Genomic DNA, 25,839 nt, shown 5'->3' with positions numbered 1-25,839 from the left:
TAATTATTTAGTGTGTCAAACTCAATTATAAAATTACCAAAATTAATTTACATTTTCTTAGCCAAATTATATTTTTGTAAAACTACAACTCCAAAAATTATCAACCTATGTTGAACTAAACTTATATATTCCAAGAAGCTCCTTGCCAAATTTCACACAAAAATAACCATTTTTACCTAGTGAAATCCACTTATAAAAGTTCCACTTTAAAATAGTCTAAGAAAAGACTAATGTTTTTAGTGAACTTTGGAAATTCATAAAATTCACTTGGTTCATTATTTGGGTCTAAAATTTCCTGGGCCAATATGAGAATATGTAAAAATTATCTGTACCTTGTCATGAATCCAGAGGAGTATTCAATGTCATAATGTCCATCTTGGCGAAAGAACCCGAGTCCTGGTGAACGAACCAGGACTCCAGTAAATAAACCAGGACATTAGTAAACAAACACTGACCTGACCTCTGGGTAGAGTAAGCCTCATCTTCCCTAACGCTGACATGTCCCCAAGAAACACAGAAGTTTATCTCCTCAACTAACCTGCATAAGAGGGTACGCACGAAACGTACATTGTTCCTAGGAAATAGTACTGCCACTATTCTGACAGATCTTGTCCCCAGGATCTCCTTAGAAGCCCACTCGGACCAGTCTGAGCTAATATACTATAGACAGTTGAAGGCTTGGTCACGCCCAGGCTGACCCAATGGGCCCAAATTAGTATATTTTATTATATAACATTCTTTGTATTGTGACTCCATTAGTGAGTAAACCTTGATTATATCCCTATTGGGCTCAGATTAGTCTGGCCCAAACCCAGTCCACTTGACAGCCTATAAATAGAGCCATGTGTGCACTGTAGTGGGGAGCCGAGATTTTCTCTTGTAAGCAATTACTCTGCTAAAACTTGCAGAAAACTCCATTGTCAAAAGCTCTCTAAAATCAAATACAATAGACTCGTGGACTAAGGCTCATTAACGCCCCAACCACATAAAAGCTCTGTATGTTCATCTTTTATCCTTTCTTTCCAGCTCTTATATCTTAATACATTTGTAGTTTTTGAAAAACTCAGTAAACATTTTGGTGCTTTCATTGAGAGTTAAAGGAAGCATGAATCAAACTTGATCATCTGCAAAAATGGTGAACACTAGGCACACTGTGTTTGATCCTGCTCACCAGCAATAGGAAGAAAATGGAGAAACATTGCCCAACCAAACATTTCCTCAAGACCAACCCGAGGATATGCCTAGGGCACTCTACCTGACGATTCCCAGAACTTCATGGATGGGGGTGACTACGACGAAGGATATTACAAGGAATATGAAGTGGAATACGAGGATAACGAGGCCAAAACCTCTTCATTCCTAAAGAAAAGAATATGGAGCCTGAACAGGAGCATCGAGAGGTGGTCCGCCTAAGAAAACAAGTCCTGGATCAAGAAGCCAGGATAGCTAAACAAAAAAAAGCCACTCGCCAGATTGGCAACCTCGCTATTTAGGCCTTCATTTATGCCCAAGGATTGGGAACCAATCCTTCAACTGTTCTGCCTCTAGGAATGCAGCCGACTGTCCCACCTATCAGGACTGGCGTACCTAACAACACTAGCCCTATACCTTCTCTAGAACCACATCCTGGAGCCGGCCCGTCGAATCCTGCTCAGGAGAAAGGAAAACCCAAAATGGTCGATCATGTGGGAAAACAAACCCTCAGAAGAAAGCACATCCTATTCCAAGAAACGGGGATGACCTAGGGCAATACCCTAAGAAAGGGCAGACGAATCCTTTCCCAGGACGAGATCATCCAAATGATCTGCAGGGGAAGCGCCCACGCGGTACTAAGCCCTGAAATGTCCCTAGATAGGATGAACGTAAACGACGCTTTTACCCCAGCGCCTCCGCGAACAAGGATCACGGAGGGTACAAACGTGGACAAGAACCAGAAGCCATCAGTTCAGGAGACAATACTTCCCAAGTAGACTTGCGTGATGACCTTAGTGCTTGAAAGGAATGAGCCCGCAAGGAAAAGATTTGCCCCCGAGGAGGCGACTTGACGAATAACCTCAACGGCCGGAGGAACGAGAGAGTCCCCCTGGATGGTGGAATGGCCAAACAATTCATGGATCGCTTGGTCCGGAAACAAAAAGGCGGAGGTTTTGATTCTAAAGAAGAGGAAAAGGAGACATGCGCCAAACACATCCTAGATGTGCTACTACCAAAGGGGTTCAAGATGTCGAACCTTCCCACCTACACCAAGAACGCCGACCCTAGGGATCACTTGTCCAGCTACAATTGCCTGATGATCGTGGCTCACGTTTGTGACAATGGGAAGTTCTTATGTTTCTCGATCACTCTGGTTGGACTCGCAGAAGAGTGGTGGAAAAGACTTAATTTGGAATCAATCCATTCTTGGTCTGGATTGCAGTCGGTGTTATGTAAGATGTTCATGGCTCGAATGAAGCAAGACATGCAAGTATTGCACTGGTTAATGTCAAACAACATCCCACAGAAACCCTCTGGGCTTACATCCAGCACTTCACGAAGGAAGCTTCAAAAACTAAGGTAGATGATGGACAGCGCCTGGTGGCTCTCCAATCCAGGATCAGAGCTGGATCCCCTCTCTGAGACGACATGCAGCGCAACAAGGTGGCCACCCTTGAAGAGTTCATCAGAAGGGCACAAGGTTTCATTAACTGGGATTAGAAGGGCACAAGGTTTTATCAACTGGGAGGATGCCCGAATCCAGGCCTATGGGTGGCAGCCAACGACCCAGTCGACCACCCAAACCTTCCCCGGACACGGAGCGCAGTATCCAACACCCCTAGTGGCATCCGTATGTGCTAGGACCCATGGAAGGACATTCATGACCCCAACAGTCTATGGTACCACCTCAACAGTGTATGCTTCGGCCCCATCAACCCCATTTTTTGGGTACAGAGTGGCACCCACTGGGTACAGTGCTGCACCGGTGGTTCCCAACCACCTCAAGCTGAAGGAGTTGAGGCGAGTGTAAACCCTTCCCGGGGAGAAAGATCGGGAAAAGGTCAGAACCAATCCAAGCCCTCAAAATGGAAAGAAGGATTACGAACCCCAATACATGGAATATACCAACTTGGTCGACACCCGAGAAAACATCTATTTGGCAACTGACAATGTAGTCCATTACTAAAAGCCAACCCCCATGTTCAAGGGTGGAATTAATTTGAGGGACACCATAAAAATATGTGCCTACCAAAAGGATGTGGGTCACACAATCGAAGAGTGTTGTCAACTGAAGGAAGTGATCGAAAACCTGATCAAATAGGGGCATCTCCACCAATGGGTTAGGTTGCCAAATAGGGGTTTCGGGACTACCAGCAGTTCGCAGGGAACGTACGGTCCCAGGTGCACCTAGATCATACCGACCTCCTTAGGGAAGGTACGATATAGGTTCAGGAGCACAGGACCTCTAGGGGGCCCTAATATTGCAAGCACCTGGACCCAGAATGCCATATCCTCTCAAAACTACGCCTCCGTGAGTAGATGGTCACGTGGACACCGTATTAGAAGGCCTGCATTTGGGATGGCCGCCCCGAAATGATAAGAAATGATACCTCAGCGAGCTCGATCACAACCATGAGGTATGCGCCTTGGTCCAAACTCTGGCCCAACGCCTGAAGTTGATGAACCTGATCATCATGTTCACGGAAGAGGATGCCCAGAAAGTTCATTTCCCGCATCATGACCCCTTGGTCATTGATGCCCAAATTTCCATCAAAAGAGTCTCCCGAGTGTTGGTGGACAACAGGAGCTCTGTCAATGTATTGTTCAAGCCGGCTTTCAAAGCAATTGGTTTGACCGAGGCAGATCTGGCTTCATGCCCAACATAGATCTATGGCTTCAACGGGGATTCATTACTCTCGATGGGTATGATTAAGCTGCTCATGACGTTGGGGAATGAGTTTCAGGGCTCGTTCAAATATTTCACTTTCTTAGTGGTGGACTACCCCACTGCGTACAACGTTATTTTTGGTCGTCCCGCATTGATCGATTTTGTCGTCATCACCTCCATCTGCCATTTCTGCATGAAGTTCCCATGCGATAAAAGAGGAGTGGGAACCATGCGGGGAGTTAAAAAAAGCACCCAAAAGTGCTATAACGCCTCCGACTGACCAATCAACATGGTCCGTGAAGAGCCTCTTAAAGAGGAAAACGCTAATCCAATCCCACCACCACAACCAGGATAGAGCGTGGTCTAGGAGGAGGATGAATTGGATCCATGGATAGGAGCATATAGGGCATTATAACCCATGGAGGAGGTGGAAGAGGTGTGCATCATTGAAAGTGACCTGAACAGAGTAATCCGAGTCGGAAGGAACCTGAACTCGGAGGTCAGGGCTGCCATAATTCCCCGAGTGAAAGAGAACCAGGATGTCCTACCCTAGTCTCATTAGGATATGATTGTGATCAACTGCAATGTCATATGTCATGCCCTAAACATTGACGTAAATGTAACTCTTGTCCGACAGAAGCGGAGACCCCTAGGGACGAAGAGGGCAGAAGCCCTCAAGTTGGATGTAGAGAAGTTGTCATCGATCAACTTCATTCGGGAGGTCTTGTATCTTGTTTGGCTGGCCAATCTGGTGTTGGTACCAAAGCCGAATGGGACGTGGAGAACTTGCATTGACTTCACTAATCTTAATAAGGCCTACTTGAAATATTGTTTCCCTTTGTCCCGGATTGACCAAATGGTGGATGCTACATCCGGGTACAAGGTATTGAGTTTCATGGATACCTACTCCGGCTACAACCAGATCTCAATGCATGTAGCAGACTAGGAACACACCAGTTTCCAGACAGACAAAGGTGTATACTGCTACATCGCCATGCCCTTCAGGTTTAAGAATGTCGTGGCCACCTATCAGAGGCTGGTCAACAGGATGTTCTGGAATCAACTGGGAGGAACATGGAAGTCTACATAGACAACATTGGTCAAGTCCAAGACCTCAGTCGAACACGCGAATGATCTGGTAGAAGAATTTTTCATCATCCAGAAGTATAGGATGAAGCTGAACCCCAAAAGGTGCCCCTTTGGCAAGGCATCCGGGAAGTTTCTGGGCTTCATAATAAGCTCGAGGGGAATAGAAGCCAACCTTGACAAGATTAGAGCATTGATCGAAATGCCTTCCCCATAGAAACACAAAGACGATCAAAGCTTGACGGGAAGAATAGGCGCATTGAGCCGCTTTGTCTCAGAGTCCACAGATAAGTGTATCCCATTCTTCAATATACATCGCGGAGGCTAGAGGTTTGAATGGATGGTTGAGTGTGAAGAGGCCTTGTAGAAATTAAAAAAGCATCTGGCCTAAGCACCAGTCTTGTTGAAACTAGTGGATGAGGAGCCATTGTATCAGTATTTGGCAGTGTCGGAACACGCCATCAGTGCTGCTTTAGTGCGAGAAGAGTTAAAGGTCCAGCTCCCGGTCTATTACGTAAGGAAAAGGCTGCTAGGCGCGGAGTCTAGATACCCATTACTCGAAATGTTGAAATTTTGTTTACTGGTCTCCTCCAGGAAGCTGAGACCAAACTTTCAGGCCCAAGCCATTAAGGTACTGGCGAACCATCCCCTACAACAAGTACTACAGAAACCCGAATCATTGGGGAGAATCTTGAAGTGGGCCATGCAGCTTAGCCAGTTTCACATAGCATATGTCCCGAGGATTTCTATGAAGGGAGAGGCAAAGGCTTACTTCATCTCTAAATGCACTGGGATAACTAAAGATGAAGAACCCGTCGACCCCATAATGCCTATATGGAAAATCTTCCTAGATGGAGCCTCGAATGAAAATGGCATTGGGGTCGGGATCATCTTAATATACCCTCAAGGTCATCAGTTACAAAGTGCCCTACACTTCTAGTTCAAAGCGTCAAACAACAAATCTGAACACGAGGCCATGTAGCCGGACTACGCCCAGCCAGAGAGGTAGGAGAAGCAAATATAGAAGTCCATAGCGACTCCCAACTGGTGGTCAGGCAGATTTTGGGGGAATACCAAATGAAGGAGGAAAATATGGCCACCTACGTGACACGAACCCAGGAGATACTCCAATCTTTCACAAAATACTTCATCCGCCATATCCCCAGGGAACAAAATGTGTTTGCAGACAAAATGGCGAAATTGGCCACAGATGTTGAAGCTGAACTCTCTGGGGTTGTCCCGATCGACCATCTTCCCGTGCATAGTATTCAAGACCACATAATCATCAATGCCATAGATTACTCCACATCCTAGATGGGCCCTCTCATCCAGTACCTAACCACTGGGAAATAGCCCTCGATAGGGCTGCCACCAGGAAACTTCAATACAAGGCCCCCAGATACGTCATGATGGATGGAAAACTCTATCTAAGGGGTTTGTCCATGCCATATCATTGATGCGTATTCGAGGTAGAAATGAGTGCAATCATGCACGAAGTGCATGAAGGTTTTTGTGGAGATCACACACCCGGACTCAGCTTGTTCAAGAAAATCCTAAGGCAAGGATATTTTGGGCAATGATGAAGAAGGATTGTGTTGATTATGTCTGAAATCTGAACAGTTCCAAAGATACGCGAAGATCCCACGAGCTCCTCTGACAAAAATAACCCCGATGACCAGTCCCTGGCCTTTTGCAGTATGGAGAATTGATTTAGTAGGATCGTTCCCAACCGAGAAGGGTGGGTAAAATATGCCAATGTAGCCGTCGACTATTACACCAGGTTGGTCGAAGTGGAAACAATGAGCACCATCACCTCCAAAAAGGCCCTGTACTTCATCGTCAACAACATGGTGTGCTGATACGGCCTCCCTCATAAAATTGTTTCCGACGACGGGAAGTAATTTTATAGCGTCCACTTTACTGACTTCTGTGAAAGACATGGCATCATCAAAAGCTATTCCATGATCACAATGCCACAAGCAAACACGTAAACAGAAGGTTGTGAACAAGATTTTGAATAGCACATTAAAGAAAAAGTTACAGGGCTGCAAGAGTAAGTGACCAAAAGAGTGGCCCCGTGTGGCGTGTTGCCCCTTTGGCACACCCACATGGGGCCATTTTGCAAGTGAGCATGCCTTGGTGCTTGATTATTAGTCAAGTCTAGCACCAAGCAACCTCATGGGGTAGGGTAGTGGACATTTTGTAATTATGCATATGTCTCCCAGACAAAAATCATATATGTTACTGGGAAAACCTTGTATCCCTAGAAGGCTCCTTAGGGGGAGGTGACCTAGTGACATAGGGAAGCACCATGGCCACCAGCAGTTAGGAGCCAAAACTGTGTACTCCCTTGCCCTATCAAGGCTATATATTAATAAAACGATGTTTATCCATGCTTTCCCTTGTATGCTTCCTTATTGCCTATGTGTTACTTATTTTTCATCTTCATTGGACCATCGCGTGCCACTTGCCTTGTTGTGTGCTTTGTGTTTTGTGGACGTTCCAAGGAATGACATACTTCATGCTTGCTCATACTTCGAAGAGAAGAAATAACTGAGCTAACTGTAAAGGTAAACCTAACCATTCGAGCGGTTGCGAATGCACCTGCAACGGGGCCGATAGGTATGGAATATGGCCGAGTTAAAGTCCTTGAGCCGAGGCCCTATTACGGGGCTAGAGACTCAAAAGACTTGGGATATTTTAGAGTCATGCGGGTCGATTCTAAAGAAGGAAAGGTCGCCATCGCTACCATGGACTTGTCTGGGGATGCCAAGGTGTGGTGGAGGATAAAGTATGATAACATTGAGAATGGTAGATGCACCATCACATCTTGGGGAGACTTGAAGAGAGAACTGAAGACGCAATTTCTACCGGAAAATTTCACCTACATGGCTCGACGCTAGTTGAGAGTGCTTAAATAAGTCGGGACAGTCCGAGAATATGTGAAGAAGTTTTCAGTACTAATGCTCGATATAAAGGACATGTCCGAAGTATACAGGCTCTTCTGCTTCCTCGAGGGATTGAAACTGTGGGCCAAACAAGAACTTCAGAGACAGCGTGTGTCTGACCTAGCCACCGCTCAAGCTGTTACTGAACGCTTGACAGACTACACTCTGGAGGGCAGCCTGCCAAAGAGGGCTACCCCTCTAACCAGCTCAAGTAGCGCTGGGAGTAAGAAGTCTGGGAAGTCATGGCAGGGCAAGAGTGGGGGAGAGAAGAGGACAGCAGAGTCCAGTTCTTCCAGTGGTACAGATGTTGCAGCAGGGAGGAAGCCGCTAGCTTGTTGGCTCTGCAAAGGACCACATAAGTCGGCAGTTTTCCCTGATAGGGGCAAGTTCAATGCCCTCATTGGCCAAGAAAAATAGAGCGAAGGAGAAGAGGAGGATGAAGAGTACGCGCATATGGGCACTGTTCGCTTGTTGAATGCTTTCAAGAAGCATGGCGAACAAGGGAAGAAGACCCTGGGGAAGGGGCTAATGTTTGTGGATGCCACCATCAATGACAAGCCGGCCAAAAGTGTGATGATTAATACTGGCGCCATCAACAACTTCACCTCAGAACTTGAAGCCAAGCAACTGGGACTAAATCTGGAGAAAGATGCAGGCCGCATGAAAGCGGTCAAATCCAAGGCCTTGTCCACAACTGGAGTGGCAAAGGGCGTAAAAGTTAAGATTGACACGTGGGAGGGGCAGACTGACTTAGTGGTGGTCAATATGGATGACTTTGATGTAGTTTTGGGAATGGACTTCCTAACCGAGAAAGGTGCCATCCTGATTCCTACTATTGGGAGTATGCTCATAAAGGGAGAGACTCCTTCAATGGTGCCTGCAAAGGTGATACCACCCCCTGGTGTGAAGCTTCTATCAACTTTACAATTTGAGAAGGGTGTGAAGAAATAGGAGCCCACGTATGTAGCGGTACCCACCGTGTTCGAAAAAACAGTGGAAGAGATTATTCCACTTGAAATTATGAGGGTCTTGAAGATGTACGGGGACGTGATTCCAGATAAACTCCTCAAAGCCTTGTTGCCAAGAAAGGGGATTGATCACCAGATAGAACTGGTGTCGGGAGCGAAACCTCCAACAAAAGTGCCTTAAAAAATGGCACCCCCTGAGCTAGAAGAGAATAGGAAGCAACTAAAGGAGTTATTGGAGGCAGGCTTCATTAGACCGTAAAAAGGCGCCATTTGGCGCACCTGTGCTATTCCAGAAGAAACACGATGGGAGCTTGATATTGTGCGTTGATTATAGGCTCTCAACAAGGTGACACTTTACAACACCTACCTCATCCCTCTATCATTGATTTGTTCGACCAGCTAAGTGGAGCCAAATATTTCACAAAGTTGGACCTGAGATCGGGCTTTAATCAGGTGAGGATCGCAGATGGGGATGAACCAAAGACAACGTGCATTACTCAATATGGAGCATTTGATTTTTGAGTAATGCCATTTGGGTTGAAAAATAAACCTGCCACTTTTTGCACACTAATGAACCAAGTATTCCACAAGTATCTAGATAAGTTTGTGGTGGTGTACTTGGATGATATCGTTGTTTATAGTGCCACGACTGAAGAGCATCAAGAACACTTGGCTCAAGTGTTTCAGAAGTTAAGAGAGAACCAGCTATATGTGAAGCGCGAGAAATGATCTTTTGCACAGGAGAGCATCAAGTTCCTAGGCCATGTTGTGGAACGTGGCCGAATTCGTATGGATCTGGAGAAGATGAGGGCAATCCAAGAATGGAAAGCCCCTACAAACGTGAAAGAACTTCGCTCTTTCCTGAGCCTAGCCAACTACTATAGACGATTTGTGGACGAGTACTTAAGAAGAGCGACAGCCTTGACCGAGCTATTGAGAAAGGGTGTGACTTGGGCGTGGACTGACAAGTGTGCTGAAGCATTCAGGAGTTTGAAGGAAGCCGTGATGAAGGATCCTGTTCTTGCCTTACCAGATGTTAACAATCCCGTTGAAGTACAGACGGATGCGTCAGATTATGCTTTGGGAGGGGTACTCGTAAAAGAAGACCACCCGGTAGCATATGACAGTCGCAAGTTGTCCGAAGTTGAGAGGCGGTATACAGTCTAGAATAAGGAACTCCTTGCGGTTATCCATTGCTTGCGAGTGTGGAGACATTACTTGTTGGGGTCGAAGTTTGTGGTGAAGATGGATAATGCATCGGTTAGTCATTTCCTTACCCAACCAAAATTGACCCCTAAGCAGGCTTGATGGTAGGAGTTCGTGGTGGAATTCGACTTCTGTTTTGAGCAAAAGGCAGGACACTTGAACCAGGCAGCTAATGCCTTGAGTCACAAAGTAGAATTGGCGACTCTAAAGATCTTGGCTAGTTTGTTGGCTAGCATGGTGACTACTCCACACAAGGAGCGCATCAAAGAAAACCTAGAGAAAGGCCCAGTTGTCAGAACCATCCGAAAGCTCAATAAATAAGGCAAGACTCTCCAGTTCTGGGTGAAGAATGATCTTCTGTGGGCCAAAGGGGGTAGCTTGTATGTTTCGAAATCTGGAGATTTGCAGAAGACATTACTAAGCGAGTGTCATGACACCTTGTGGGTAGGTCATCCAGGGTGGCAGAGAACACATACCCTTTTGAAGCAGGGATACTACTGGCCACAGATGCGAGATGATGTAGTGGAGTACACGAAGACCTGTCTCGTTTATCAGCAAGAAAAGGTCGAAAGGTTGGAGCCATTGCAAGTCCCAAGCCGACCATTCGCTTGACTTTATCACCAGCCTACCAAAGACAGGGGATTTAAGTGCGATCTTAGTGGTCATGGATAGATTCTCGAAGTACTCAACACTTATCTCGGTGTCGAAGTACTATTGGCAGAGGAGACAACACGACAAATCTCCAAGCATATTGTCAAATATTGGGGAGTGCCAAAGAACATTGTTAGTGACCAAGATGGGAGATTCACTGGGACCTTTTGGTCTGAACTATTCAGCCTCTTGGAGTAACAATTGAACATATCCTCGAGCTACCATCCACAGTTGCAATGCCGCAAGCAAACACATAAATAGAGGTTGTGAACAAGATTTTGAAGAGGACATTAAAGAAAAAGTTACAGGCCTACAAGAGCAAGTGACCGAAAGAGTTGCCTCGTGTGGCGTGCTGCCCCTTTGGCACACCCACATGGGGCCATTTTGTAAGTGAGCATGCCATGGTTCTTGATCATTAGTCAAGTCCTGCACCAAGCAACCTCATGGGGTAGGGTAGTGGCAATTTTGTAATTATGCATATGTCTCCCAGAAAAAAAATCATATATGTTACTGGGAAGACCTTGTATCCCTAGAAGGCTCCTTAGGGGGAGGTGACTTGGTACTTAGGGAAGTACCATGGCCACCAGCAGATAGGGGTCAAAGTTGTGTACTCCCTTGCCCTATCAAGGCTATATATTAATAAAACGATGTTTATCCATACTTGCCCTTATATGCTTCCTTATTGCCTATGTATTACTTGTTTATCATCTTCGTTGGGTCATCGCGTGCCACTTGCCTTGTTGTGTGCTTTGTGTTTTGTGGACGTTCCAAGGAATGACTTGCTTCGTACTTGCTCATACTTCGTTATTGCCCGTTGCATTCCCAAGATGTGTTTATGGCTACTCATTGAGTTTGTTTGCCCGCAGGTGTGTGTTGTAGGCTGACTTGCTAGCTCAGAGTGTCTGCAAGTACCACATGTTCTGTCTACTTGGAGCACCCAAATAGTTGGCCCGTGACACTCCGCGTTCTTTGGCCTTACCGGGCCACAGAAAGAATGTCGGCCTGACATACTCCCTATTCGATTGTGTACAGATGTGAAGCGGTCATCCCAATAGAAACGATTGTCTCATCTCACAGACGGGACACATATGATCCTATCCAAAACCACGCCTTACTCCAAGAATACTTAGTTCTCATTAAATGAAATTCGGGAAGAATCACAGGTGCCGCTGAAGATGCACCAGGGAAAGATCGCTAGGCATTCTAACTCTAAAGGTAAGAGTTGGAGATTTGAAACCTGTGATCTAGTCCTTAGAAGAGTCTTCCCTGCGACTCAAGATCCAGGAGTGGGGGTTCTGGGACCAAACTGGGAAGGACCCTATGAAGTGCAAAATGAAATTTTTCTAGGAACGTATCGCTTAAGGCGACTAGATGGAACGGAGGTCCCAAGTACCTGGAACGTAGAACATCTCTGCCAGTACTATATGTTGTCAGAAGGATCTGATTCTATTTTCATTTCTATTTTTTCTCTCTTTTTTTACGTACACCTGAGGGCGATTTCTTGTGTAATGAAAAGGGTGTATACAAAAATTTCATGTCCGTCTTAATATTTTACACAAATAATTGACCTAAGACTACACTCTTCGATCACTTGCGGGGTGAGAGCATCTACACAAATCCAGTAATAACGACAAAAGAGGATACAAAGCTTGGAGCTTAGTCCTAAGGATGCAAAGTTTAGAGCTTAGTCCTGATCCAAACTCGCATAGACTGGGCGTGCAAAACACAACTCCCAACAAAATAGGACGCAAGGCTAAAAGCCCATTCCTAACCCGGTCATACATGGTCACGGGGGTTCAAAACCTAATTAGATGCAAGGCTAAAAGCCCAGTCCGAACCCTGACATACATGGTCCGGGGGGTTCAAAACCTAATAGGATGCAAGGCTAAAAGCCCAGTCCTAACCCGGACATACATTGTCCGAGGGGTTTAAAACCAAATAAGGTGCAAGGTTAAAAGCCCAATCATAACTTGAACATACATGGTCCGGAAGTACAAAACCCAATAGGACGCAAGGCTCAAAGCCTAGTCATAACCCAGACATACATGATCTGGGGGGTTCAAAACCCAATAGGACGCAAGGCTCAAAGTGTAGTCCCAACCCAAACATACATGGTCCGGGGGTTCATAACCCAATAGGACGCAAGGCTCAAAGCCTAGTCGTAACCTGGACATACACGATCCGGGGATTCAAAACCCAATAGGATGTAAGGCTCAAAGCCCAGTCCCAACTCGAACGTACATGGTCTTGGGGGTTCAAAACCCAATTGGACGCAAGGCTCAAAGTGCAGTCCTACCCCGGACATACATGGTCCGGGGGGTTCAAAACCCAATAGCACGTAAGGCTCAAAGCCTAGTCCTAACCTGGACATACATGGTCCGGAGGGTTCAAAACCCAATAGGGCACAAGGCTTAAAGCCCAGTCTTAACCTGGTCATACATGGTCCGGGGGTTCGAAACCCAATAGGACACAAGGATCAAAGCCTAGTCCTAGGCCGAACTTTTATGGCCCAGGGGTTCGAAACCCAACACCTAAAAATTGGTCCAGACCTAACGTGGTCCCGATTAATCAAATCCCTATTCATGTTTTCCTTCAAATGGCATAGAACCACTGAATCATTAGTCTTCGGTTTAAGTTGTTTAACATTAGCCTTATAAATGGCCCACGCCATTGGAACCTAAACCTTAGGATCGAAATACGCTAATAAACTAATCTCTACTGGTCCAGACCATTGGAACCTGAACACCAGAGTCAGCACAAATAAATCAAACGACATTTATTAACTCCTTAACGGTCTAGGGCGTTGAAACCTGAACATCGGGTTTAGAATGAGTTAACTAATTAAGTCATATCAAAAATAGATCTCTAACGGTTCAGGCCATTAGAGCCTGAACTATAAATTTGGGGTAAATCCATTAAGTTATATTGATGTCTAAAACGGTCCAGGCCGTCAAGACCTGAACGTGGGTCTCAGGACATGCTAAATACCTTCTATAACAGTTCCCTAGTGGTCCCGACCGTTGGAACCATGACCCAACATTCGACCCAGATTCATGCAAAGTGATAAAACAATTAGTGAATTTCGTTCATGCAAAGTGATAAAACACTTAGTGAATTTCGAGGAAAAAAAGACGAATGTAAAATGGAAATCACAGTGCAGAAAATAAAATCAATATATAAATCGTGGACTATGCTTGCTTTTCTTCCAAAATCGCTTCACACCTTTCATAGGAGATATCTTTAAGAAGACTTGATCTCAGACTTTGAATTCCACATCATACCGCTTGGCATCCGCATAACTTTTATGTTGCTTCTATGTAGAGAGCATACGCTTTCTAATCAGCACCACTGTATCCTCAGCCTCACTAACAACTTCTGGTCCAAGAAGTTTCCTTTCTCCTACCTCGTCCCAATGTAACGGCGATCGACATCTCCTTCCATAAAGTAACTCAGACTGACCGTCATAGCGATTGTTGTTTGGTAGCTATTGTTGTAGGAGAATTCTATCAGTGGAAAATACTTACTCCACGATCCTCCAAAGTCTAGTACACAAGTACGCAACATATCTTCTATGGTACGCTCGGACTGACCGTCAGTCTGAGGATGAAATGTCGTACTAAGACTTAACTTGGTACCCATGGCTTGCTTTAAGCTTCCCAAAAATGTCGATATAAACATCGATCCTCTATTGTATACTATAGTCTTAGGGATTCCATGCAGTCATACTATTTCCTGAACATAAATTTTTGCGTACTCATCTGTTGTGCACATAGTCGTAACAGGCCGGAAGTGAGCTGACTTGGTTAGTCTATCTACCACTACCCAAGTAGAGTCGTGCTGCTTATTTGTTCGTGGTAGTCCTATCACGAAGTCCATGGCTATATCTTCCCACTTCCATTTCGGGATAATAAGCGGTTGCAATAAGGCTGTAGGCCACTGATGTTTCGCTTTCACTTACTGAAATACTTAGCATTTTGACACATATTCTACTACATCTTTCTTCCTTCCCGACCACCAATATAGTGCCTTAAGGTTGTGAGTCATCTTGGTCGAGCTTGGGTGAACTGAGGATGGGATATTGTGTGCTTCTTCTAAAATCTTCATTTTAATTCCATAGTCATTCGGCACGCATACCCATCCCTTATATCTCAAGAACCCCTGTCCTGATATAGAGAAATTTGTGGCATTGCCTTCATTAACTGTAGCTATGTGAGATACTAACGTGTCATCATGCCCTTGCACGATATGTATATCTTCTAACAGACTTGATTGGATGGATAAGTTAGCCAGTTGACAAATGACTACATCTATTTCGACATTGATTAGCTCTTGCTGAAGTGAATTTTCTATTCCGGATAATGCTGCTAAATTCTCGTAACTCTTTTTGCTAAGCGCATTAGCAACTACGTTAGTTTTTCCTGGGTGGTATAGGATTTTGCAATCATAATACATTACTAGTTCTAACCACCTGCGCTGCCTCATGTTGAGATCCTTCTGTGTGAAGAAATACTTTAAGCTCTTGTGCTCCGTAAAAATCTCACATTGTTCTCCATAAAGATAGTGGTGCCAAATTTTCAATGTGAAGACCACCGCTGCCAACTCCATATCGTACGTTGGATAATGTTGCTTGTATCCCTTCAGTTGCCTTGAGGCGTAGGCTATCACTTTGTCATTTTGCATCAGCACACAACCCAAACCTTGCTTCGACGCATCAAAAAATTCTACAAACTTGTCGTTGGGTATTGCTACACAAAATATTGGTGCTGAGCATAGCTTATCCTTGAGCAACTGGAAGCTCTCTTCACATCTATCCATCCAACTGAACCCTTGTTGTTTCCGAGTCAGGTTGGTAAGCGGAGTGGCTATCTTAGAAAAGCCTTCTACAAACCTCCGATAATAGCCTGCTAGCCCAAGAAAACTTCTAAGATCTGATGCATTCTTAGGTCTTGGAAAATCCTTCACAGCCTCTACCTTAGTTGGGTCTACAACAATTCTGCCCTTGGATACTATATGGCCCAGGAACACTACTTGCGATAGCCAAAATTCGCACTTCTTGAACTTGGCGTAAAGTTGATGCTCCTTTAGTCGCAACATGGTCATTCTTAAATATTCCTCGTGCTTGACTTTGTCCTTGGAGTACACCAAAATATCATCGATGAACACTACGAAGAATTTGTCCAGATAATCCTTGAAGACCCCATTCATTAAATCCATTGATGCGGCTGGAGCGTTGGTAAGTTCAAAAGACATAACTAGAAACTCATAATGTCTATATTGAGTTCTAAAAGTTGTCTTAGGAATATCCTCTACCCGTACCTTGAGCTAGTGATACCCGGACCGTAGATCAATCTTTCAAAACACGGTTGCTCCTCTGAGTTCATCAAACAAGTCATCGATCTGGGGTAGTGGGTATGTACTCTTAATTGTCACCTTATTCAGCTTGCAGTATTCTATACACATCTGCATGCTTCCATCTTTCTTCTTCACAAATAGAACTGGGGATCCCCATGGAGAATGGCTTGTTCTAATGAAACCCAAGTCTAAGAGTTCTTGTAGCTACGTATTTAACTCCTTTAGTTTAGTTGGTGCCATCTGGTACGGTTCCTTTGGGATAGGCTCGGTTCCCAGTACTAGTTCGATTATGAAGTCAATTTCCCGAGTCGGATGCAACCCTGGTAAATCGTCAGGAAATACTTCTGGGAATTCTTTTATAATGCGGATGTCTCCAACCTTTAGTGGTGTTTCCTTTACCACATCTATGATGCTTGCTAAGAATGTGTGACATCCTTTCTCTATCATCCTCTGAGCTTTGAGAGATGAAATTAGTGGTGTTCGTAATCTTGAAACCTTTCCCATAAAACATAGTTTCTGGCCGTCAGGAGTTTCGAACATCACTTTCTTGCGTCTATAATTGATGGTTGTGCCATGCCTTGCTAGCCAATCCATGCCCAGTATTACATCGAAGTCTTTGATCTCTAGTTCTATCAGGTATCCTTCTAGTTCTATGTCCTCAATTTTGATCGGTACACCTCGTACTATCCGTGATGATAAGACTACTTTGCCTGAAGGAAATTTTGTCACAAACATAGTTCTAACTCTTTCACAAGGTTTGTCTAATTTCTCTATCATTCCTAACGAGATATACGAGTGTGTTGCTCCCAAATCAAACAATACTAAATCTGACTTGTGACCACTTTGTTACTAGCTTCAGGTTCTCCCTGGGTCAAGGCAAAGACTCTGGCTGCAACCATCTTATTGTCCTTTTTCTCTTCTTGCTTATGATGTGGACATTCCTCCTTCCGATGAACATCTTGACCACAATTGTAACATCCTTTAGTGTTTGCACGACACTCTCCAGGATGTTTCTTTTGGCATTTGGAGCACTGTGGGTATTCTACATAACCCGACCTATTGCTACCATTGCTTTTCCGTCCTCTTTTGTCATTGTCGGATTGCTTATTGTCAGGATGCCTTCTCCTCTGGCCATAACTGTTGCTATGTTGATAGTTGTTTCTGTGATTCCAACCATTCTGAAGTTGATTCTGCAGCTTAGGTTCAGGCTTGCTGGCCTCTTCCTTACTAACATTCACCTGAAGCCTCTCCACCTCTATAGCTAGTTTCTAGAGTTTCGGCGTACGAAGTGGTTCCAGGATTTGATAGTTTGACTCCTAGCTCAATCTTTGGTCTGAGTCCTCTAACGAACTTGGTGGCCCTTAAGAAGTCAGTTGGGACCAACTCTGGTTCAAACTTGGCTAGTCAATCGAACTGTCGAGCATACTCTACTGTCGTCAAGTTTCCCTACTTCAGACTGGAGAACTCTTCTACCCTCGGAGCGATGACTATCGAGTTGTAGTACGTCTTGTGAAAGAGCTCCACAAATCTAGTCCATGTCATGGTGGCGACGTCGTGAGTCGCAGTACTAAATCCCACCATATTCTAGCATCCTTCTTTAGAAGAGAGGAAACGCAGGATATGTGATCCGCGTTGCAGAGATTCATGTGTGCTAGGATCGGCTCTACATTCCTGAGCAATTCTTCTGCCTTGAAGGGGTCGGTTGTCCCTTCAAACTTTGGAGTGTGTTTCTTATGAAACAGCTCGTAGATTGGCACTATGTACTGAGCTGGGTAGGGCGCATAGTTCGCCATTGGCCATCCCTCATAAAGACCTACTTGTTGGGGTGCTTGAGCCATATGATGAGGTTGCGGCTGAGTTTGTTATTGTTATTGCTGCAACAATTCTTCCACTTGTTGCCGTAGTTAGACAAGCTCAGCAGTGTTGTCAACCAAAGGGGGCGGTGCATTTCTATTAGCAGTAGCATTGGTAGCACGCGTTCCCCTTCTTCGGACTGGAGGGGCTTCATTAGTCTCGTTGGCGGCACTGGAGGCATTGCCAGGTGTGCATGCAGACCTTCTGAGTGACATCTTCAGCAAAGTTCAAATAATCGAGAAAACGTGTTAGAACTTACCCTAATAGGCTCTAAGGAAAAACTTAGTCTAGGAAAACATAACTCAGAGCTACTAGTTATGATTTCTTATGAAGAATTACGTAAGCCTTCCTTATAATTAGGGTGTGTTTCTATACTTTGAAAATCAGCCATCTTTATTATTTTCTAAGTCTGTTTCTAATCATCCTATATGACTTTATTCCTAGGCTTGAAACTCGTCGTTATTCCAAAGTTAACCATATTGAGGGAGGGTTGGGATCAGTAAAATTGTTCCCACTACTATGGCCCCCTAAACTCTCAATATAGAACCCGGTCCATTTATTTGTATCCTCCCTCACAGAATTTGGTCATTATTTATTGAATTTATTATTTATTATGATTGTAAAAAAAATCAAACTCATACATGTCATTCAAAAATAACAATAATATTCATTTGCAAAAATATTTTCACTAAGTACTATCATAAATGCAAAAATAATTAAATAAATAAATAGACAAACTAACATAACTATGGTGAATCTAAAAATCAGGATCTTCTATGTCTGACCCTTCATCTAAAATGTCATCATCTATTTCTTCATAATCATTATTATCTTGAGCCTCAAAAAAACCTTGGGAAAGATTCATAAAGATTCTATGCTTTTGTGCATTAGTGAATTGAAATTCCAACATAGAAGTGAACCATAGTATGAGAAATAGTATTTCATGACTACCGGTAAATCATCATCATCATCTATAGTCTCCCATATTTCTTCTAATGTTGAAATTACAGAAGGAAAATCATTAAAAAGCCTAATTACTAGGTCATATTGCTCTGTAGCTCTCATCATAATTTGCTTAGTAGTCTGAAGATGAACTATCTCATTGTGGAATAAGATCAATCTCTAAGTTATTCTTTCTAACACTCCTACAGTTCTCCTTGGCTCTCTAATCCTTTTCAATGCCTTAATGGCTCCGATATCTTGATAGGTTAAGGCTCCATCCATTCTTAACTGAAAACATAATTGTTAAAATGTTAGCTAATAACATAAACATAAGCATAATAAACATAAACACTTACATTGGCGGTTAGATTCGGAGCATGTGCGTGTGTATCAAGGAGAACTTCATACATAAGATTTGTGTCTCTGATACCAACTATAATGCACCGACTATTTCTAAGATCTCGGACCATTAAAAAACTACTATGACATAACTACTATTTTGAAATACATTCATATGAAATAACATAACTTTATTTAAAACCCAAAATATTATACGAAATACAAAATATGGTATGAAATATAAAATGTGATATGGGATCCCATTGTTTATAAAAACGTAAAACATAAACTTTAAATTAATTGTTTAAAATACTAAGAGCGGAAATAAATCAAAACTTAAATTTAAAGACTTTAAACAATGTCATCCTCGATTTCTAGCAGTCCATTCATCTTCAACACACATGCCAAGCTACCACGAATCCTTCCCGCCTTCCATGTTCATTTTCCTGCATCATTCTAAAAAAAGGAATGAGCCTAATGCCCAGCAAGGAAAATCTACTAACAACATATATAATAAATCATAAACATAAGACTATATCATAAACATATACTATAAAACATATGACTATAAAAACGTATATTATATAGGAATACAATGTTAATGGCCATTAACTTATTAACATGGTATGTGATAAAACCATCTAAGTCCTCTGTCTACTAATCGAGGTAGGTTTGATCACAACTATAGTATATGATAACCCATCTAGGTCCTCTGTTTACTAATCGAGGTAGGGTAAATCATAACTCTAATCCATGAAAATGATAAAAATTCTTGGGGCTTGCTATCTACGCAAGTCATATGCCCAAGCAACTACAACATAAATTGTTGGGGCTTGCTATCTAAGCAAGTCATATGCCCAAGCGACTACAAAACATATTTATAAATATACATATCATAGCATAAAACATATCATAACATAAACATATAAATGCATATAATCTAACCTATTTTCCTTACCAAAAACCAGGATATTGAGACAAGAACGGGATTGGAACACTCCTAAAACCAATAGTAAAAACCATGACTTTTCTAAAGAAATGAGATGAAAAAGAGAACTAAACCAGCAAAGAAGAAACTTACCGAAAACTTTAAGTTGTAAGAAACTTAAACACCTACCGAAGAATCATCAACAAGAGTTAGGATCTGAAAGAAAATAAAAGAAAACTAAAGAACTATGAAAAACTGAACTTAAGGATAAGAATACCTTGGATAACTATGACTTTGATCTACACCTCGAAATAACACTATATCTCACTCCCCAAGTGTTTACAAAATCTTATATTGGAAAAGCTTTTATCCAAAAACCCAAGCATTTCTCTCTATAGTAATCTTAGCAACTTGGAGGCTCTGAACAATGCTTGAATGATGAGTGAAATGGCTGAGTACTAGGTCCTATTTATAGAGTTCAAGGAGTGAAACTAACCCTTTTAATTTGAATAAATAAATGAATATAAAATGAAAAAGATTTGAATTTTCATTCAGTAGAAGGCCAAATGGTTAAGGCTTTAAATAAAAAATTCTCAAGTATTCAAAAATGTGTACCAGGGGCGATATATCGCCTACCCTGGGCTATATATCTCCTAGACCTATTTCTCGAGCCCCGTTCGTTCGTTTGTACAAAGTCGACGTGTTTTCCGTATCTCCCGTAGGCGATATATCGGCCCCTATAGCTGCAATATATCGACATACGTTGATATATCAAATATGTATTTGCACTTTTTTAGCATATTTTGAATTGATTAAACATATTTGACTGAGTCAAAACGTGATCCTAACAATAGCTGGAATGTTCTAGAGCTTCTAGATCTTTCTTTTAATTAAACTATTCATCAAAAATACTTAAATCCTTGATAAACATAATTATGACCAGTGTTACATTCTTAATAATTCTATCTAAACCATAGGTTATAATAAATAATATTTCTAGGACCAGCAATATTAATCAAACCTTATGTTATAATTAATATTTCTAAACTATAGGTTATACTTATAAAATCCATAACTATTGCTATGAGTTTCCAACTAAGTCCCAGCTTGAATCAAAATTCACGGAAACTAACATACTACAAGCTACTACTAGCTACTACTATTATCTAGCTAAGTAAAAATTTTGGAACACTACAGTTTTTGAAAAACTATTTTCCACATTGCACACCAAATTTGCGAAAATCATAACTTGGTCATTTCAAAGCCTTTTTGACAGTTTCTGCACATCTTAGACTACAACATGCAATCAGGAAAATCCAAAAAAAAAAAATCGTAAAAATTTCTCTTGACCCATTGGACCTCAAGGCTAAAAAAGTTTCTCACAAAAATCATAGTTTTGCCTATGTAATGTTGGATTCCATAAATATCAATTTTCCAAACAATTATGCATATATGATCAGCCAATAAACAAACATTATTACCGTTCCAACAACAAATTTAAACACATCAAACAACTTAAATATGATAGATTAAGCAAATCTCAAGCATAAACATATTGGAGGTGACCATATACCTCTTGATGACATTGGATTGAACTTTGGGTGACCTCTAGCACTTCAACTCCCATGATCATCCTTTAGTCTATATATTTGCACTCCCTACTAGCCCAATACTCAGATTATACAACCATACAAATTCATCTATGTACATAAACTAACCAAACTTACACTTTGACAAGAGAAAGTTTAGTTTTCACCTCTTGTAGAACTAGCTTGGTGTAGACTACTTAGCTTCAAACTAGAACTAGGTAACTTAGAACTATGTATTTACGAGGTAAAAATATGAGAAAGAAAAGTTTTGGATTAGGGTTTGTGAAGAAAAATTTAGAGAAGCAAGGTAAAAGGCAGTCAACCAAGGTGGGAGAGAATGGAGAGAAACTTAGCTCCCAAGTTTTTCAATTTGTGAACTATGAAGACTTTTTTACTTTTTTCTTATTTATATGTGGTAAAATTAATCCAAAAATTACCATTTTACCCCACTTTCTAATCCTATTTATGCCTTGAATAATTTCTAATTAATCCAATCTTATGCTAATTAATCTAAGCCTAATGATCTAATTCTCCAAAAAGTTACAATGTAGTAATTATTTTCTTACCTTACCTTATTTAGATTTTAATCTAGGGTAATTAAATTAAATAGGCATTGTCATTTAATTTAAGTGGTCACACTCCTATATTTATCACTCATGTAATTTAGTTAGTCAAAATCCAATTTTTTGGCTAAATGTGTATTTTTCACAAAAATGCATTTTTAGAGATTTTTCACACAAAAATCCAAATTTTTGGATAAATTAATCCAATAAATTAATGCCCATATTATTTTTCCATAATTATGCTTCTCAAAAAATAAATATTCGAGAATTTACCCAATTAGGGTTTTGATTTCGGTTCAGGACTGAAATGCTCGATTTGTCACAAACTCCACATTTCCCACTTTGGCTAACATTAGCAACATGAATTTTTCTTCTCAATAATATATTATCATTAAAATAATATTCATATACAACTCACCACTCCGTTCTTAGATACTAGTAGATGCCTGAAACGCGGGGTGTTATAGTCCATGAAGAAGCAACCAAGCAGGCAGCAGCAGCGATGGCCCTTGTTGGGGAACTTATGGAGAAGGACCCTGAAGAGGACCTAGAGGAGGAATCATAGGAGGACCTGGAGGATGATTTAGATGAGAAGATCGACTCTGACTTATAAATCGTAGTCTAAGTAGATAGATAGACTATGTACTTTTAGATAGTAGCCATATTTGCTTGCATAGTTTTCATTAGTGGTATATAGAACCCATATGTTTGAGCTAAATTTTGTAAATTCTTTAGGATAGCTAAGCTCAAGTAACCTATACCCTAGTGCTAATTTTGTAAATCTCATAGGATGACCGAGCCCAACTTTCAAACATGTATAAAGTTATTATCTTATGTAGAAAAGTTATAGTTCTGTTCTAAGTGTTGATTTTTGTGCTATGTGTGATATGTTTGGTGTACTTAATTTTTACATTAAGTATCTATTTATGTTGATACTAATATCTCATTGTTGCGTCACTAAAGGAGCATCTACGTACAAACAAACATGACACCTATAACTATATATCAAATCTAGCAAGTTAGAGACTCTATCAACACTAAAGAAATGCATCCTAATTTTTTTTATTTTGCACATATTTCACATTCATCATGCTCAACAATATAACAATGAATCAATCCACATTTAATTGGTCTTTCGATAGTACTACAACCTACCTATATGTGCAAGTCTATTATTCCTTGGAGTAATATAATTGAGTAAAGCATATAAGAAGAAGCAGAAGTAGAAGCTTTTCTATTGTTCACAATTCTATTAAAGTAAAACGTTTATACATTCCATCGCACGCATAACCCTTGCCCACAAAAATTCCCTCTTTTGAAAAAATGAGCTTTCTCGATTCAAGCACCACCTTGATGCCTGATTTGCTAAGTAAATCCCCACTAACAAAGTTTCTAATCATGTTCGGTACATAGAGAATGTTATTGAGAAGAATATTCTTGCCAAAAGTGAAAAAGAGATCAAATGTACCCTTGCCTTCAACCTTGGGCATCTTCTCACGATCCATTTGAAATGATTTGTAACTTAGGGATTTAGGGCTAAAGAAATTTATCATCAACAAATTTAAATTCCATGTACTGAGTAACAAGGAATTTTTTTGTATCTTCTTCCTTGGATTTGTACTTGTTTTTTAATGTCTCCCATATCTCATTGGAGGACTTGGTTCTGGTATAGATGTTGTAAATACGATCTGAGAGGGCATTTAGGATATGACCCAGACATATGAGCTCATCTTCTTCACGCTTCTTCCTTTGTTTGATGACATCTTGAGTGTCATCCTCCTTTGGTGCATTGAAAGCCTCCAAATCTCTCGTAGATATAAGAAACCATAAGACTAGTGATAAGAAACCAAATCTTGTCTTTCCAACACACAAAATAAGTTCCATCAAGTCTATCAAAACTATCAAAATCACGAGTCATAAGCTTCAAAGTCAAAATTTATTAAAATTCATCCATGGTGATGTAGAAAATAAAGAAAGAAGGAGAAATAAATATCTTGATTATTGGGGAAGAGTGAACTTACATAAACATTTCTAGATGGATTCTAGATGAAACTTACATAGAGAACCAAATATTCCAAGGGGAAACAAATGCAAACAAAAAAACAAAATCAAAGCTATGATGAGGAGAAGAACACCGCATAAAACTTCAAAGTTAGGGGCAGATACACCATAAGTCTCACACAATAGGAGTATTTCTATCAAAATTATCTATTCCCTAGCCCACCATGGATGTTTAGGAATGAGAAAGCCTTTCACATTCGCAAGACAAGCACTTTCTTGTTGAATTTCTTAGAGAAAACTTATGATTTTTTAGTGCTAGAAAGAGAGTGAAGTTAGAGAGAGAGTTGAGAAGTGTGATCAAGGTTTCAAAACTCTAAAAGACTCTTTTTATTGTGTAGGCCTCATCATTAACTCTAATCAATAGGATTAGAGCTTTTAAGCACATCATTTTGAGCTTAAGAAACAACAATGTACATACCAGCCATTTGATGTATCACCGGTTGTATTTCACTGAGGTTTCAAGCTGTAGGCGATGTGTCACCTTCAAGGATGCAACACAATGCTTGTGTGGCAATTTGCACTTCGCAAAAGTTACCTTAAATGCCTCCAATTGCTCCCAAAGTTTTTGGGCATTCTTAATTACATCAGTCTATAACTTTGGACCCAAAATTATAATTTTTAAAAGCCTACAACTTAAAATTAAATTTCATACCTACATTATGTGAAATTGTTAGAGTTTTACACCTAGTTTTGTATTATGACTTTGGTTTTGTATTTTAACAAATCCCAACATCATCCATCAAGGGCCTATAACATTTTCATTTACAAAAGTTAGAGAGGGACTTAAAGATTGAATAATGTGACATTTGAAGTACTAAACTTATGCTTGGAGAAAACTCTTGCAATAGGAAAGGCCTAAAAAAGGATGTCGGAATGGAACCATTGGGTGAGGAAGTGGTCTCTCATAATCTTTGAACATAAAGGAAAAGCTTAGATGAATGAGGTTGTAGTCATCTTCACAAAAAGGTTCCTTAAAGTTAAAACGGAAAAATAAATCTCTAGAAATGATAAGAACATCTTTTAGGGATTCGAGGAGGGCTACACCTCCAATGGTGGATTAAGAAATCTGAAAATAAAGATATTCGGCTTTTCCTAAACTATAATTGAATAAATAAAAACACTCATAGTTTTATGTGGTTCAGTGGTTAAAATCTACATAGTTCATGAGTCACTCTTATTAATATATTTGTATCTCATAGTGAAATTGTCAGTCACAATTTTACCAAAGTTTCAGTAGACAAAGTGTTCTCTCTATTCTATCCATTTTCCCCTGTATTTATAAGGAATTCTGCCTAGACAGTTTTGTGTAACCATGCATAAATATGGTAACATACATTTATGGGTAACATCTCATTTACTTAAATACATTAATTCCTATTGATTATGTGCCCCAAACTCGGATAATAAATACAAAATAATATCTTAGCATTAATGAGTGATAACTCTTGAATAAAGAGTTATTTGTCATACTTTTAAGCTTATGATAAAAA

The sequence above is a fragment of the Humulus lupulus genome, chromosome 3 (assembly GCF_963169125.1).
Source record: "Humulus lupulus chromosome 3, drHumLupu1.1, whole genome shotgun sequence".
In the NCBI taxonomy this organism is placed as follows: Eukaryota; Viridiplantae; Streptophyta; class Magnoliopsida; order Rosales; family Cannabaceae; genus Humulus; species Humulus lupulus.
The sequence above is the reverse complement of the archived record's forward strand: the minus strand, read 5'-3'. Positions refer to the sequence as shown.